Consider the following 14,265-nt stretch of genomic DNA (forward strand, 5'->3'; position numbering starts at 1 on the left):
TCTCTTAGAAAAATATCTTGCATCAGTTATACAATCCATCAAAGCATCATTTGAGGCAAATGAAATCTATACCTGATTGTAATTTTGTTGACCGCTCTTGAATTTGTACACATTCTCCAACTTCCATGTCCTTCTTTGGACTCAACATTGTTGGAACAACACAAGGACTCAAACTTTTTCTTACTAGTCCTTTGTCCAATAACTCTTGTACACGATTCTTGATTTCTTCATTTCCCTTTGGAGTCATCTTGTAAGTTGCTATGTTTGGTAGATTAGCTCTTGGAATGAGGTCTATATGATGGCTAATGCTTCTTAATAGAGGTAATTTATTAGGTAAGTCATTCACAACAATATTAACAAACTTATTCAACAAATTTTGTATTTCTTCAAACAAATTATTCAATTTTGTGCTAGTAATGATTGTTCTTGGTTTACCAATAATTGCAAAACTTACCTCCTCATCCCTGATTTGATGCAAGAATTATTTTACACTCATCATCATCACTCTTGAGCTTGGCTCAACAACAACATGTTCTTCTTTCAAGGGGTGTAAGAATGTGCTTCCTTCCATCTTTCTCAATAGTGTAACTATTGTCCCTCCCATCATGCATAGTTTTTTTTGTCACATTGCCAAGGTCTCCTAAGGAGGATGTGACAAACATCCATGAGTTAGATTTGTGGACAACTAAGAGCAGGGGTGAATCAATTGACAATAAAAATTTCTTCTAAACTTAATTAACAGATCTAGAACAATTAGCAGTATTAATCAAAGAAAATAAAGCAAGTACATAACAAATCAGACACAAGAAACACCAGAATTTACGTGGAAAACCCAAGAAGGGAAAAACCACGAAGAATGCTAATTCTCAGTATGAAAACACTGGTTAAGGTGATTTTTACAAAGGATGGCTCACTGCCAAGGTGCTCACTATTGGAGGGCTCATTGCCCAGAAAAGCTCACTGTCAGAGGGCTCACTACCTATAAAGGCTCACTGCCGAAGAAGAAAGAAAGATAAAGAGAATCCACCACTAAAACACGGTCTGCACAGTTGGAACTGCTTCCAGTAACAATTTGCAACACAACTCAAACACTTCAACTGGATTCTTTCAATCTTGCATGTATTCAACACAAAAAGCCATATATCAACTCATCAAATCATACACCTAAATATACTATCTCTGGAAAAACATAATCCTTAATGTCGACTGAGACAAAGATCTAAAATAGGTCTCCACTAATCATTCCAGTGTGAGGAACATATCAAAACGCTACACACTTTGCCAAAGCTAGACCCAAAATGTCATCCACACGCTACACAATTGTCATAGCACAGTCTCAACTTTTGAACCAAGATCTTGACTTTCGGGTTAAACCAGACCCAATAATAGCACTGAATAATATTAGCAATACATCTTCTGAAAAGGCAAGTCATCCGATAATTCTGAGAAACCTTCGAATGCACAACACCATCTCATACATACATTGTTGCTTAAAATACCACATCTGGACCTAATTAGGACCGCAGGATTTGACATCAATGACAACACATAACATAATGCTAACACCATGGGCATAAATCATACACTATTTGATCTTTGTAAGTTCCTGTTTGGAAATTCATCTTGCACTATTCATTGACCAAGAGTTGATGCCCCTTTTTCAACCATGATACTTTTTAAGGAGTAGGATGCATTACTTTTTTAAGCCTAGTTTCTCCATTGTCTCCATTGAGACAAGATTGTTTATGCTCCCACTATTTATGATGACCTTGCAGTACTTTCCTCCACTCTTGCATGTTCTAAACAAATTCTTCCTTTGAGATGGTTCTATGACTTCGTTGTTAGGTTTAAGTAATACTCTCTTCATAATGAGTGACTCGCAAACTTCAAGTGGATCTTTATAAGTTATAGGTTCATGTACGTCTTCCTCGTCTTCACCTTGAGCAATATGTGCACTCCTTTGGCTTGTGGTAGGATTCTTTGGACACTCATAAGATCCATGACCATATATATTGCATTTAAAACATTTGCCAAAAAACTCTCTACCTCTACCTCTTGAATAAGACCTTCTTCCCCTAAAAGAATCATTAACTTGGAAAGATTGTTCCTAGTGATGTGAGCTACTAGCTTCTTCTTTTTGAGCTTGCCACTGACTTCTACCACTCTGTGATCCTCTTCCTCTAAAACTTCTACTTTTCCCTCTCAAGCTCTGTGTTTGTTTCCTAGACAATTTCTCCTATGCTTTAAGAGCATGTTGGTATGCTTCTTCCACTATTCTTGGACACAAAAGGTTAATTTCATATTGAATATTATATCTCAATCCATTGAGATATTAGACAACTTTTTCAAGATCATTTTTGATGTGACCAGCTCTAATGGGCAACCTATAAAATTCTTTTTTATAATCCTTAACTGATATTTCTTCTTGTTTAAGATTTTACAATTTATTAAAAAGATTAAGCTAGTAATCTTAAGGCAAGAATTTACCTTTGAGTTTGACTATCATTATGTCCCAACTCTTGATCTTGGACTTAGACTTGCCTTTCTATCTCCTTTCATCTTGTAATCCATCCTACCAAAGGGATGCACGACTCTTTAATTGGGTAACTGTGAATTTCAATTTCTTGTCATTAGCGACATTTTCATACTCAAAATATTTGTTCATTTTATTAATCCAATTGATCAGGTCCTTAACATTCAAGGTACCTTCATACATAGGTACCTCCAACTTTGGTTTGAAACTTGCTCCTAGAATTGCTCTAATAATTCTTGTTTTGAAACCATCTACCTCAAACTTGACCTCTTCTTCTTGAGGTTCTTCCTCTCTGTCACCGGCATCTTCTATGACAATACCTACTCTTTGTGCAAGTTCCATCACCTGCAACTGTGCTTGAATGTGTCTCGTCTCTTCTAGAATCTTTGCATTCAGAACTATTCTTCCTCGACCTCGTCCTCTTCCATGGACTCTGAATGCCTTTTCTTGACAAAAAATGTTTTCTCTTTCACCTGCAGGAACTCTTTCGTTTTCAGATACTAGTAATGGTATATGATTGAAGACCAAGGTCTTCTTCTCATACAAGTTTCAATTCTCAACAAGATCAATTTTTTATTTATTATTCATTGTTTTTGATAGAGCATATATAAAAAGGATTTTTAAATATGCAAACTATAAAAAATCTGATTGCATAAAACTTACCCACATCAACTTTACTCTGTATTGAAACAAAAAAGCCCGTCATATTCTGATTAAAACTGCTCATTTACCAAAATTAATTTTCTAGAATGATGTTCTTGGTTTGATGCTTCTCATTTCTTTCTTTCTAGAACATTTTAAATTTCTCAATTTCGTTAAAAAATGAGAAAGTTATGGGCATTTTACTGGGATTGATTTTTTAGATAGCAGCCTTCCACAGTTAAACAATCTCACTCTTTACAACAATTTTTATTGGCAACAAGTCCAACTCTTCTTCCATAGTTTGACAGTGAGCTCAATCTTTACTTAACAATAACTTTCAACAACTTCATCTTTAGATTCTTTTGTTGGGAGTTTTGATTCTTCTTCAATAGTGGCTAAAGATTGTCTTCATACTTGCTAGATTTTCAAATAGCTACAATCTTAAAGAGCTTTTGTGATTTCCAAGACATGACATCTTACAATTGCTACAGTAGTTTAGCCAAACAAAACAAAACAAAGTAGCAACTCCACGATTCCCTTGTGTTTTCATACAACTCATGCAACCTATTACTTAAGCAAATCCATAAATGCTTTGAATAAAATTGAACACTTTATTTTAATTATCCAACAAATATTTATGCTTAAAAGAGACTATTGCAAAATAATAACTTTTTTAAATTAGTTTAGCCTCTCATTTTCTATACCAACCATTTACCAAATCAACAATGACTTATAGACGGAATTTAAAAATATTGTGACTGGTGTAGGGCACCTAGCACTCCAAGAATGTAAGCTTTGATTTTTCTTTTATTTTTGTGTGTTAATGTGTGATGTAATAATGGACCAAACATTGAGGACTCCGTAGAGCCATGGTTGAGTTGTCCAAATTCTGGTTTGAGTCAATTGTGCTCAGGGTGTCGTTAACCTAAGAAGTGAGATGCTTAGGTAGTTCACAGGCAAAATACTCCAGATGAATGTATTCATGAATTAGGAGTCAATTGAGTTGTGTTTAGGTCTTGTAAGGTGTTTGAGGACCTTCAAGATATTACTCCCAATTTATCCCTTAGGTACTCAAAAGTCTCTTTTGGAAGAGGCTTTGTAAAGATATCTGCTAACTGTTCCTTTGTTGGAACATATTCCAACTTTACTTGCTGCTCAAGAACCTAGTCTCTTAAGAAATAAATTTTGATAGGGATGTGTTTTGTCCTGGAGTGTATCACTGGATTCTTTGACATGCTGATTGCACTTGTATTATCACAATAGATAGAGATAGGATGATCATACTCAATCTTAACATCTTGCAAGGTTTGTTTCATCCACAATACTTGCGTACAACATGTTGCTGCTGAAATGTACTCTGCCTCTGCGGTAGATAGAAATATTGAAGCCTATTTTTTGCTCAACCAGGATACAAGGTTGTTGCCAAGGAAAAAGGCTCCTCCACTGGTGTTTTTTCTATCATCCTTGTCACCTGCCCAATCAGCATCTATGTATTCTTTGAGAGTGAAATCATCACATTTTGGGTACCACAATCCAAAATTCATTGTACCCTTCAAATACTTGAAGATTCTTTTAACTACCTGTACATGTGTTTCCTTTGGTGATGCTTGATACCGTGCTGCTACACCAATAGCTTGCATTATATCTGGCCTAGTAGCTGTTACATATAAGAGACTTCCAATCATGGATCTATATTGAGTCCAACTCGCATCAGGGGATTCATCATTTTTACTAAGTTTGCAACCAGTGACCATAGGAGTACTGACAGGATGGCAATCCTCCATTTTGAATTTCTTCACCATCTCCCTAACATACTTAGTCTGTGAGAGAAATATCCCTTCATCTGATTGTGAAATCTGCAATCCCAAGAAGAAAGAAAGTTCTCCAAGCATAGACATCTCGAATTCTTTTTGTATGTTAGAAGCAAACTCTTCACACATTTGATTCTTACTACCACAAAAAATGATATCATCTACATAAACAACTACAATCAGCAAATGATTACCTTCACATCTGAAGTACAAATTATTGTCTACTGCTCCTCTTTTAAACCCTTGTGTTTGAAGGTAGTTGTCTAATCTGGAGTACCATGCTCTAGGGGCTTGTTTGAGACCATAGAGTGCCTTCTTTAATCTGCATACATAATCTTCCTCTTCTGACAGGATAAATCCTTCGGGTTGTTCAATATATACTTCCTCTTCTAAATCGCCATTTAGAAAGGCTAATTTCATGTCCATTTGATAGACTTTGAAACCCTTATGACTTGCAAGAGCTAGAAACATTCTGATAGCTTCCAATCTGGCAACTGGGGCAAATGTTTCTTCAAAATCGACTCCCTCCACTTGTGCATAACCCTTACACACAAGCCTTGCCTTATTTCTTGTAATTTCGCCATCCTCATTCATTTTATTGTGAAAAACCCACTTGGTCCCAATGACATTTTTGTTTGAGGGTCTTGGAACAAGCTCCCATGTGTGATTTCTTTCAATTTGGTCCAACTCCTCATTCATAGCATTTACCCAATACTTGTCTTCACTAGCTTCATAAAAATTCTTTGGTTCTATCTTAGAAAGTAGACAGAAATGAGCATGTTTTGTGGTGGTAGCTAGTCTCCTCCTTGTCTGAATGCTTGTATCCAACTCTCCAATAACTAAGCTTTCTCGATGATTTTTCAGAACAAACTTTGATGGAGTTTTTGATGGTGTTTTTAAAGGTGTCTTTGATGGTGTTTTTGATGGAGTTTCAAAACTTTCTTGTTCCTCATTTTCACTTTCTTCTTTTAATTCTTCTTCATCACTTTGTTCCTTAGGATGATCTTCTATAGCTTTCTCAAATTGCTTTCCTTCATCTATCTTCACATTAGCACTTTCAACTATCTTGTGAAGTCTTTTATTGTAGCATTTATAAGCTTTGCTTCTGGTGGAATATCCAAGAAAGATTCCTTCATCTGACTGGGCATCAAACTTTCCCAAGTCCTCTTCATCTCTTCTAATGTAGCAAGTGCTGCCAAAAATTCTAAAATAATCAACAGTTGCAGCCCTTCCTTTCCATAGTTCATATGGTGTCTTGTCGTCGTTTATCCTTATTTGCGCTCTATTCAATATGTACATTGTTGTGTGAACTGCTTCTTTCCAAAAAGTGTCTGCAATCTTTGATTCATTCAACATAGCTCTTGCCATTTCCTGAACTGTCCTATTCTTCCTTTCAACAACTCCATTTTGTTGTGGAGTTCTTGCTGCTGAAAGTTGTCTTCTTATTCCATGTTTTGTGCAAAAATCTTCAAACTCATTTAAAGTGAATTCCCCTCCTCGGTCTGATCTAAGACACTTAATTTTGATATCCATCTCATTTTCAACTAACTCTTTGAAGGCTTTAAATTTTGCAGGAGCTTCAGATTTTTCTTTTAGAAAGGCAACCCAAGTCATCCTGGAGTAATCGTCTATGAGTAGCATAAAATACCTTTCCCCTTGCAAACTTTTTGTTCTGGTTGGTCTGCATAAGTCTGTATGTATCAGCTCTAGAGGCTTTGAAGACGAGTATTCTTTGGATTTAAAACTTACTCAAGTTTGTTTCCCAAATTAGCATTGTTTGCAAATGACATTAGATGGTTTTGTAATTCTAGGCATATCCCTTACTGCTTCCTTTTTGCTGATCTTGACAAGATTGTCAAAGTTAAGGTGGCCTAGCCTTTTGTGCCATAGCCAGTTTTCATCCTCTTGAACAAAATTACATGTTTCTTCACTTATTTCATTTAGAATATATAAATTATTTGCAGTTCTATGGGCATTTGCAATGATTCTTCCATTCTTTTTAATCTCACATCCCTTAGACAAAAATGTTACACTATGTCCTTGATCACAAAGTTGGCTAACACTTAATAAATTTTCTTTTAAGCCTTTGACATATAGCACATTCTCAGTTTTAGTCTTTCCATAATCTAAACTAAGTGTTCCTTTACCTTTTATTTCTCTTTTTGTATTATCACCAAACCTTACTGATCCTTCATATGCTGGTTCAAAAGAGATGAATTTGTTTTTGTCCCCTGTCATGTGCCTTGAGCATCCGTTGTCTACTTACCATCTATCCTTCTTGTTCTTTGCATGAAGAGCTATTTGAACAAATAAGGATTCTTTCTCTTCTTGTTGTTTTTTCTTCCAAGTCATTCTAAATGTTTCCTCCCTTTTGATAGGTACATCTCCCTTTCTTGGTAAACTAGGGAAGATAGTTCGGCAGAATCTGGCTGTGTGTCCAAAATTGTGACACTTATAACATATTACATCATAATTAATTAGAGGAGAAAATGAATTATATTTCTTTGGAGTGAAGTTAGAAATATTTCCAGTATGACTTCTACAATCAATTGCTTTATGACCAAACTTATAGCATGAAAAACAATGTCCTTTGAATGGATAATAATTATTAGTTACATGTGATTTCTTTATGTGAGATGTTTTCAACATATTTGTGGGAGGATGATATTTTTGAGCATCATTCTTCCTTCTTTTGTTTTCTATTGTCTTCCATGAGTCATCCAAAGTTTTTGACTTAGTAGCATTTGCTATTTGATCCTCTTCATGTCCTAGACCTGATTTAATGAACGTAGGTCTTTGTGCCTTAAGAAGTCGATCCATTTTCTTGGTGTTGTCTTCAAATTTTTTAAGTTTCCCCAAGTCTTGTTTTAAGGAGACAATTTCTAATTCTAATTTGTTGCATCCTTCCTCTTTTCTTTTAAGCTGATCCCTTATTTCCTTCTCATTCTTCTTTGCTTCCTCCAAGTGTATTTTTAAGTCTTCAATGAGCTTGCTTGATTCTTGTAATTTTGTCTTATATTTTGAGACCCTTCCTTTTAGCTTTTCATTTTGTTTATATGCATAATGTAACTCTTCTTCAAGATCTACATCTTCTTCATCACATATAGCCTCTTGTCCTTCTTCCTTCTCATCTTCATCATCTTCGACTTTCATTGCCATAAAAAGAATCTCTTCTCCATCACTGTTGGACATATCTTCAGAACTTTCCTCTGATGAACTAGAACTTTGCTTAGAGTAGAAGCTTTTCTTATGTTTTGAGTAGTTCTTCTTGAAGTATTTATTTCCTTTCTTCTTTGAATAGCTTTTCTTCTCCTCTTCACTGCTATCACTTTCATTTTGAGGACACTTTGAAGCATAATGTCCAACCTTGCCACAATTGAAACATTTGAAAGGGGATTTGCCTTTGTATTTGCCTTTGCCCTTTTTGAACTTTCTCATGAAGTAAGCTTCAGCCTCATCTGATTCACTGCTTGTACTCTCTTTTGGTGTATGATTTTTGTTCTTGCCCTTCTTTGATGCTTTGAAAGATACCTCCTTTTGTGATGGTTTGTCTTCTCTCCTCATTTCATATGGTGCGAGGATTCCAAACAATTCATGTTTTTTTAATGTTTTCAAATCCTTCATTTCTTCTATTGTTGATATCTTAGGATCAAATTTCATTGTCAATGTTCTCAACAACTTTTGAACGAGAGGTGTGTCTTCAACTTCTTCTCCTAATGTTGTGATTGCATTTACGATTTCATCCACATGCAAAAAGTAGGTGGCGATATCTTCATCTTCCTTCATTTTAAGGCTTTCAAATTTCATTCTAAGTGATTGAAGCTTGGCCTCTCTTACCTTTTCATCCCCTTCATAGATACTTTTCAGTTTGTTCCATATCTCTTTTGTTTATTTGCAATGCATGACTTTTGTAAATTCAAAATCAGCTAGGCTACATAGGAGAGCATGTTCTGCTTTGGCATTATTCTCACTTTTCCTCTTTCCTGTTGCATCGGTCGGAGGAGTTGATGGAGGTGTGTATCCATCTACCATGGATTGCCAAACATCATAACCAAGTGCGTTCAGATAGGCTTTCATCTTGATACTCCAAAATGCATAATTTGTCCCATTGAAAATTGGATTTCTAACTACATAGTTATCTAACATTGTGCTCTTTTGAGGATCTACCTTCAAGCTGTAAGGCTATCTCCGAAGGAACCGGCTCTGATACCAATTGAAGAGCACATAGTTATACTAAGAGGGGGGGTGAATCAGTATAATGAAACTTTTCAATTCAATATTTTATATGGTAGAATCAATCACTAAAAATAATTTTGCATATGAACACAATAACACAAAGATTTAAGTGGAAACCCAATGCGGGAGAAAACCACTGAAAATGAATGCTATATATTTATGTTCTTTTACAATTTTGTGAGCACCAACCCCCTGGAAGCACCAACTCCCTAACTATGTTTTGTGAGCACCAACCCACTGGAAGCACCAACCCCCGAACTTTGTTTTGTGAGCACCAACCCACTGGAAGCACCAACTCACTCTTCACAAATCTAATTTTCCATCTTGAACATGTTGCTCTAACAATGGATGATGGACAATGGTAACACTCTTTAAATCTGCATACACATCTTCATACAAATATGTCACAATTTCTTTCTTAAATCTGTTGTAAGCTGATCATAAATCTGCCTTACTCTTCATTTCAAATCTGCATGTGCTAAGTTTATATATCTACTATTATATTCTAAACTTATGCTCTTTTAGGACTGATTGTTCATGTTTCTCTTTGCACACCTCCTACTTCACCTACGTGAGGTATACTTTAAAAAATCCACAGTTTTATACAAAGTATATATATCCAGCATATCAACATCCTTCTCAAAGCATTTTTAAAAATTCATATATATATGTGCTAGTTCCACCGGTTGCAAACCAACATGACTTTTAGTTTGAAAAGTCATATCCTTCAATATTTCAATAACTTCTTTTTGTTAAATTCTATTAATAAACTTTTTACGGGAGTATTTGTTTGCCAAACACTTTTGTTTATATTAATAAACTCTTATGCCACTATACCTTAGACAATACTTTTCATAATAAACAAACCACCGAACTTAATGAAGCCCGATAATATGTATTGTAAAAATAAGGTATGTAATTTATTTAGGATATTATTTTCTTCCAGCCGGTATTAAGTAAGTTCCGCAAAACACAAAGTTTAATAATTTTTGTTGTCGAGATTTATTTTTCACTTTTAATTTTGCTGCTCCATATCTATCTCCGCTTTAATTAATTTAAAGTGTGCCACCAATAATATTGTTCAATATATTAACTCTCATGAGGTGTCGTAAAAAATACTTGGTTAATACATCCGCCATCAAAACATTTTTTCGCTTTAATAAACTTGTTGTTATATTAATATATTTTCCGATAATTATAAAGTCTTTCCATATTATATATCGGGTAATAAATATATCGGATTATTTATAAAGTCTTTCCATTAATAGTTTTCATTTGATTTCTATTTTTGCCTTCAGATAATGATATAGATACGAACCATGCTCACTGTAATCTTCTGCTTCATCGTGCTGATTTGCCAAGAAACTTCCAAACCAACACTCGACTCTAGGATATATTTGTAAAGCGGAAAATCGCGATCGAACCCTAGTTGTTCTCCCCTCTTCCAACTCCGAGGAGAGAGAAGGGAGGTTTGCTAGGATTCGATGGTTTTCACTTAGGGGAGAGACTTTACATTCAAAAGAGGGGTTGAAACCCACAAGATCCAATCCCACACAATGCAAGATTGGATGCTAAATGAATTTCAAGGGTTATGATAGCAAGGCTACCCTCTTTTGTAAAGAATGTTGATAGAAGAATTAAGCTAAGCATGCATAGAAAGTGACAAAGATTCGCTTATAAACTGAGATAGGGATATAGGATGAAGCTGCGGACCTGGAATTAGCAGTAAAATGTCGATACGGCGTTGTCCTGCAAATTTGAGCAAAAGTTGTCGGGACGATGGCGCTCGGCGCCACGATCCTCCGAAAAATCCGCGAAACGAAGGGGGATCTGTTCGTCTCTACACAAGGATTCCAGATCTTCAATTTCAGCCGCGTACCTGCAACCTACACACAGAAAAGTGAAGACGATTGGGGGGTTAGGGATTAGGGGTTTGCCTTTAGGTCAAACCCCAGTTTTAGAATTAACCAAGAAATGAGCAAGTGCTGTAAATGTAAATGACTGTAAAGCAAGTACTAATACCTTGTTCTAAGGATGTTTGTATCCTTATGTGCGAAGGTTTAGATGTTGTATGTTGTATGTTGTAGTAGTATGTTGTATGTGATCTCCTCTTCAATGGTTGAATCCTTGTCTTGAATGCAACACTTAGCCTTGAATGGAGACTTGAAATGATCAATTGCTTGAAGGAATGCTTGAATGCTTGAATGCTTGAGTATAATTTCCACACCTTTTCCATCATATCGAATGAAAGAGGAAAATGTCATTTATATACTTGTCAATTAGGGCTGATAGACTGATTTTCCCGACCTTAGGCCGACCAGGAAAGATAATTTTCCAATTTGCAAACATAAAGACCCGAAGTCCAAAAGAGACCGGGCCCAAAATAGGACCCAGGGACCAGGGCATTGGGCGCCATGGTCTTGGGGACCAGGGCGCTGGGCGCTCTGGTCCCACCTCCCGGGACAGCAGGGTGCAAGGAGGTTCAGGCCAGGGTGCTTGAAAAATGCAGTTTTCAATGTCGTGAGCAAGTTTCGGGGTCTCCATTCAGGTTGCGTGTTGCGTCGCCATCGTGAAGACCGAAATGCAGTCGAAATTGCAAGTGTCGCAATTTTAGGACGCTACAATATTTTAGATACTTTCATTCTTTTTGTGATGTCATTTTAGATGCTTCCTCCTTTCAATTAATTTGACATCAATGACAATACTTGCATTAGTTGTAACAAACAAAGGCTCCAAGATTCTCTCCATCAGAGTGGTATCAAAACCATTCTTTGAAAGATTTGGTGTATGTCAGATTGTGAAGAATCATAAGCAAGTTCAATGCCTCCAGCGACAATGACTCCAGAAGCCATCCGGCAGATGGTGGCAGAAATGATAGAAGGATTGAAGGATGTAGAAAGAAGCAGAGGAACTAGAGAGGTAAATAAGGAGAAGGGAAATGTTAAGATAGAATGGGGCAATGAGATTGATGAAGAAGTGGAAGATGGAGAGGAACCAGCAGCAGTAGCTATGCCTCAAGACCAAAAGTTATTCCTAGATGCAGTCAAATCCATTTCTAAGGATAATTTGGATGGATTACCTACATATGGAGGAAACCTCAATGGAAAAGAGTTGCTAGATTCGATAAATGGTCTCAATAATGATTTTGATTACAAAGAGGTAGTAGAAGAGAAAAGAGTTAATGTGGCCAAATCAAGAATGAAAGGATCAGCATTAGTTTGGTGGAATATGATGCAAGAAGAAAGGATACAAGAGAGCAAAAAGAAGATAACTTCATGGGAGCGTATGAAGATCAAACTTAAGGCACAATTCCTTCCAGGAGATTATGAAGTTCAAATTCATAAGAGACTGCAAAATCTGAAACAAAGGGAGTTAGATGTCAATGCATACACTAAAGAGTTCCATAAGCTCATTTTGAGGGCTAGGAAGCATGAGAATGGGGTGGAGAAGTTGGTCAGGTATATGAATGGCCTTAGACAGAATATATAAGATCAAATAAGTATCCTCACACCAGACACTATCCATAAGTGTTTGCAGTTGGCCCTAAGGGCATAAGAGAAGATCAAAAGGAGGAGTGAGCAAAATCAGAAACATAGGGGAGGAAAGAATTTCAGAGGTAGAGGGAACTTTGGTAGAGGGAAGAAATCATCAAGAAGTGAAGAGCAGCAAGGCCAAGAAGGCAGTGGAGACTCTCAGAGAGCAGCATTTAGAGGATCTTATAGAGGAAGGAGAAATTTTAGGGGCAGGTTTGGAAACTCAGGTAAGGAAATACAGTTTTCACTGGTAGGTGTTATCATTGCAATCAAGTTGGGCATGCCATGAGTAAGTGCTCGGGAAAATCCTCAAGCTCCACAAGTTCATACATGGGGGAAAGAAGAACTCAATTGTTGCAAGAGGAGGACACTCAGAGTGTAACTTCTTCAATCAGCAAAGCAGGCCCAAGGACAGAGGGAGAAAATTTGATGATGAGGAGAACAATGCTCAAGATACCCCAAGCTCAAGAGCCACCACAAAGTAAAAGCTTGTTTAGGACCACTTGTAGGTCACATGGAAAGATTTGTAAAGTGTTTGTAGATTCAAGTTCCACTGAGAATATTGTCTCAGTTGAAATGGTGGACACGTTCAAACTAAAAAGATTGGCTCACCTCACACCCTATAAGGTGTCATGGCTCAATCGAGGTCAACATGTATTGGTTGATGAACAAGCATGGGTGGATTTTGAAATTGGTGAGTACAAGGATAGGTTATTATGTGATATATTGCCTATGGATGCTTGTCATTTGTTGTTGGGTCGTCCATGGCAGTATGATGTGAAAGCTACTCATGATGGGGAGAAGAACAACTATCTTATCATTGAGAATGGGAAAAAGTATCAAATGGATCCACTACCTGAACCAAAGGAAGAAAAACAAATAGGCTCAAGTGTGATGCTGATGAGTGGAAAAGAGTTTCTCAATGTGTTGAAACAAGAAGGACATTAAGGCCATGCTATAGTGTTGAAACTTAGTGAAGAAGCTAAGGTAGATCCAATGAGGGTAGTGCCTCAAGAGGTGCAAGGACTACACAAACAATATGCAGAAGTGATAGGGGATGACTTACCTAATTCCTTGCCTCCAATGAGAGATCTAAATTATCAAATAGACTTAATACCAGGGGCCAATCTACCAAACGAAGTTGCCTACAAAATGACACCTAGCCAAAATGAAGAGATCGGCAAACAAGTGCAAGAACTCTTAGACAAAGGGTTTATTAAGAAGAGTTTGAGTCCATGTGTTGTTCCTACTATGTTAGTGCCTAAGAAGGGAGGCAAATGGAGAATGTGCATGGACTCCAGAGAAATCAACAAGATTACCATAAGGTACCGGTTTCCCATGCCAAGGATCGAGGACCTATTAGACAATCTAGGAGGTGCAAGCTACTTCACCAAGGTGGACTTAAAGTATGGTTACCATCATATCAGAATTAGACCTGGAGATGAATGGAAGACAGCCTTTAGAACCAATGCAGGCCTATATGAGTGGTTGGTAATGCCATTTGGCCTCA

The sequence above is a fragment of the Cryptomeria japonica genome, chromosome 7 (assembly GCF_030272615.1).
Source record: "Cryptomeria japonica chromosome 7, Sugi_1.0, whole genome shotgun sequence".
In the NCBI taxonomy this organism is placed as follows: domain Eukaryota; kingdom Viridiplantae; phylum Streptophyta; class Pinopsida; order Cupressales; family Cupressaceae; genus Cryptomeria; species Cryptomeria japonica.